Consider the following 4,747-nt stretch of genomic DNA (forward strand, 5'->3'; position numbering starts at 1 on the left):
AACGACAATGTAAAGAAAGGGAGAAAATATTTGAAAATCAAATATCTCATAAGGGACTTGTATTCAGAATATATGCATTCAGGAGCTCTTATAGTCAATAATAAAAAGTCAAATAACCCAATTGAAATATGGGCAAAAGATTCAAATAGACATTTCTCCAAAGAAGATATACAAGTGACCAATAAACACATTAAAAGATGCTCAACATCATTAGTCATCAAGGAAATGCAAAGCAAAACCACAATGAGATATTACTTCACACCCACTTGGATGGATGGTTATAATAAAAAAGACAGACAATAAGTGTTGATGAGGATTTGTAGAAATTGGAACCCTCACATATTGCTGGTAGGTTTGTAAAATGGTGCAGCCACTTGGGAAATCAGATTGGTAATTTCTTGAGCAGTTAAACACAGAGTTATTATATAAGCTGGCAATTCCATTCCTAAGTATATACCCAAGAGAACTGAAAACATGTGTCCACACAAAACTTGTACAAAAAGTGTAAACAACCCAAGTGTCTGCCAATTAAAGAATGGATGCATAAAATGTAGTATATCTGCACAACAGACTATTACTGGGTCATACTATGGACTGAATGTTTGCGTCCCCTCAAATTCATATATTGAAGCCCTTACCTGCAATGTGATGATATGAGGAGTTGGGGCTATTGGGAGGTAATTAGGTTTATGTTAGATCTTGAGAGTGGAGCCCCCACGATGGGATTTGCACCCTTATAAGAAAAGGAAGAGACTCTAGAGCTTCCTCTCTCTGCCATGTGAGGATATAGTGAGAAGATGGCCATCTGCAAGTCGTGAAAGAGGGTCCTCACCAAGAATCAAATCTGCTTGCACCTTGATTTCGGACTTCACAGCCTCTAGAACTATGAGAAATAAACGTCTATTGTTTAAGCCACCCAGTCTGTTTTGTTATAGAAGCCAAAGCTGACTAAGGTTGTGAAAACAAATGAAGTACTGATACATGATACACATGGATTAACCTTGAAAATATGATGTTAAGTGAAAGAAGTCACACAAGGGCAGAAAAAAAAGGCCAAGAAGAAACAGGTCCATTAAAACCACCCAAATCAGTTAATAGAGATTTGATTGAACTGTGGCACTGTCAATCATTTCTGCCACAAGAGAGATTATAAGGGCATCTCTCTTAGATGTTAGCATTGCCCTGTGTTAGCCTCTTACACTTTGGGTCAGTGGCACCTGCTTAGACATATGAACCAGAAAAAAATCTCAATAAGTAGAGGCTGAAACAGGTGTGGTAATACCTGAATGTTGTGAGCATTGCTTTTTTTTTTTTTAACTGATCCAATAGTCTTGTCTTTACTAAAAATTTTTTTTTGCAAGGAAAAGAAGGCAAGTAATTAGACAATCCAATATACTAACTCCTTCATTCTAAAAGCACTTAGAAGAGAAACCAATTTTCTTTTTTGGGGGATGGTAGCAATTAATAATTACTGGAATCCTTTGTCCTATGATGGAGTAATGGAAAGTGTCATAAGGCTACTTTTTAAAAAAATATTTCTTTTATTGTGGTAACATACACATAGCATAAAATTTACCATTTTAACTATTTTAAAGTATACTGTTCAGTGACATTAAATACATTCACAATGTTGTATATGAGGCTATGTTTTGAAATTAGTCTTTTGCTTGGTCCCTTTTCTCCTCCCAGGTATAAAAGTAACGCTCAAAGTTCCTGCACATCCAGTTCAGTGAGGTCAATATTCTTGTAGAGAGAACTCTGACATTGATAAGATAATTCTGAATTGCTTCTTCTACTATTTCTTAGGTGGATGGTATAAAACCTGGACTAGCAGATTCTAGATGAAAAAAAAATTCAGGATCTGTCATAAGTAACGTCAATGGAAAATTCTTTCTTTGAGATTGCCTTGATTCCAGTATACTGTTTAATCCACTTGGCCCATATGTGTAAGACTTGTTAAATTCTTTTACTAAATCTGGGCAGACATTATTATAATACTCCTTTACTTCCATAGCTGTTTCCAAGGATTATTCTGGAAGAATTCCTACTTCTCAGACTCTCAGTGGTTGCTGAATGAAATATGTTACAGCCTATCCTGTGATTGGCATATGCTTACCACAGCAACCAATTACACGTCCTTCAGCCACAGGAGGGGCAGGAGATACACTGTCTTCATTGTCTGGTATCATACTGGTCACTAGCAGTTTTCCTACTTGTTTTGATAATCAGGATGCTATTAATGCAAAAACAGCCTGCATGGCTATATAAAGATAAGCCTGAAGTATTGCAGGACTCAAATAGTATTTTACTGAATATTCTGTTTTCTGAATTATTTAATAAAGTTTTAATCAAAAGTAAGTAGTGACCTTCAGGTTCTGCTTTAAGTATTTAAAGAACTCTTGCTCTATTAACCTTTCTATCAAGTCAGTCTTCAACTATATTGTGGTGAACTAGCCAGTTCATGGTATATGTGGCCTTTTCTATTACTTCACTCCAACAAAGACGTCTATGACATCTCCATTTCATCACCGTCTTTCACATATGATGGCCAGCTTTTGCTGACTCCTTGATTTCAATAGATGAAAGGTAAACCATGGTTCTGTATTAGCATCATCTTCCAGTTTTGTATACTCAATGCCATGATCCACCACACAAGATGGTAGCTGTCCCACCATCTTCCTTCTTTCCTGCTTTTGCCGCTGTTGTTTGGTCTGCACTGGTTTGGTCCTGAGATTGATAGCAGAGCATGTGAGCTTTCTAAGCCTCCATAGTTGGGTTGCCCTCTCCTACAACTTTCCTCTCTCATACTGTCTTTTCCAAGAAAGCCAAGAAAGAAAACTATAGGTGCCCATGATCCACACCAAGAGTATTCTGTACAATTGTTTTGAATGGAGGGTATAGGGCAGCAGAATAGATTTTTGATTTCTAGGTTATTATTTGCCTCACTGCATATTTATTTATTATTTTACACTCTTCCAAGTATTTATTATTAGTTAAGCCATGACTCAGGATCCCAGGGTGGGATGTACCCAGGTTCCCCTTCACCTCCCTGGGAGAAGGATAACAGACAGAGAAGAGGCAGGGGGAGCCAGTTCAGATTTTCCCAGGAAACATATCTTCTGTCTAGTGGTCGTCCCAGGCCGATATCCAGGATGTGGGGCAGAGGGACTTGTACACACGTTGGTACCATTTGCACATGGAGACATCACCCCCTAAAGTGGTCATTGCCTTCTCACAGTGGTGGAAGTCCAGGTAGTTCTCCACCAGTTCCTGGTCTGGTTCTGGATGGGGAAGTGGCTGTCAAAAGGCACAGCCTGATAGTTCTTGATTTGGGTCTTGATGTCTCCTGCCATATTGCTGACTCGTGAAGACCCCCTGAAGCAGCTCGCAGCTCAATTTGACCCTCAACTGCCTCTCTGCTTATTTTAAAAAACATGAAAGTTGGGATCTTTGGATCTCCGCATAAGAGCTACCACAGGTCAGAACCCCAGGTGTCAGGGTGGTGGACTGGGAGAAACGAAGAAGCTGCCTCTTGCAACTGGAGCTTCCTGCAGGGATAGAGAGAGGGGAGAAAGAGCGGCAAGTTCCCCGAATAGCTCTTCCTAGAAAAGCTATTAGCTCCCCATGGCCAGCTGGTGGCAGGGCCTAGTCATCAGGGCATAAGGCAGAGAAGCCGGATGGCAGAAAAACGACAGTTGATTTTTACCGGCTGCGGTTGCGAAACCGAGGCTGAGTTGCAGCCTCCCATCCCCAACCCGGAGGGCCCCCCCATACCCTCTGAGACCGAACATCATGGAGTCCCAGGGGAACAAATGCTGAGCAAATGCTACCGAAACTGTTGCTAAAACTGACAAGGATTGAAACTGAGGATAACGAGCATGAGTAAAGGCATTTTTAAGGCTTTATATAAAGCAGGTATCCAAGAGGCTTAGATGCCACCTATTGGAAAGCAAAAGAAAAGCGCCTTCTTTGCAGCAGGCTAAAGAGACCTTTATGTGATAAATCTTCTTTTTGGAAAAAACACAGAATACATTTCCATTAATGCCCAGGTGGAGAAATAGTCCATTAAACATCATGAACAACCAAGGTGACAAGACATCTCAGAAAAAAAGAGAAAAATCTCTAGAAAACAAGCTTACAGACATAGAAATAAGCAACTTAAATGACAGAGAATTCAGGATTGTATTTCTGAAAAAACTCAGTGAATTCTGAAACGAGTCATATCAACGATTTCAGGAATTGAAAAAACACTTATGTGAACAGAGCAAGGAGATTGAAACCCTCAAAAAGAACAGAATAGATCTTCTGAAGATAAAAAACACACTGCAAGAGTTGAAAAATGAAATAGCAAGCTTGAGAAAGAGAGTTGACCAAATGGAGGAAAGGATCACTGATATCGAAGACAGAAATCTAGACACAAATCAGAAGGAAGAAGATAGAAACTGAAGAATGAAAAATAATGAAAGAGAAATTCAAGAACTAGCTGATACCATCAGGAGAGGAAACAGAAGAATAATAGGCATTATTGAAGGTGAAGAAAAGGAGCAGGGACTAGAAAGAATTTTCAGACAAATGAGAATTTCCCAAATCTAAGTAATGAGCTGGAGCTTGGAATTCAAGAAGTCAACAGAACACCCAATTATCTCAACCCAAAAAAGGTCTTCAACAAGACACATTGTATTAAAGTTATCAAAAATCAACGACAAAGACAGAATTCTCAGGGCAGCCAGGGAGAAGAAAACGGTAA

General features: G+C 39.4%; 1 pseudogene; it reads right to left on the reverse strand.

Moving 5' to 3' along the window:
- Positions 1-1,655: 1,655 nt before the first annotated feature.
- LOC105289168 lies at positions 1,656-2,675 on the reverse strand (annotated as a pseudogene).
- Between the last annotated feature and the right edge of the window lie 2,072 nt (positions 2,676-4,747).

Source organism: Pteropus vampyrus, unplaced genomic scaffold (assembly GCF_000151845.1).
Source record: "Pteropus vampyrus isolate Shadow unplaced genomic scaffold, Pvam_2.0 Scaffold1, whole genome shotgun sequence".
Taxonomy (NCBI): domain Eukaryota; kingdom Metazoa; phylum Chordata; class Mammalia; order Chiroptera; family Pteropodidae; genus Pteropus; species Pteropus vampyrus.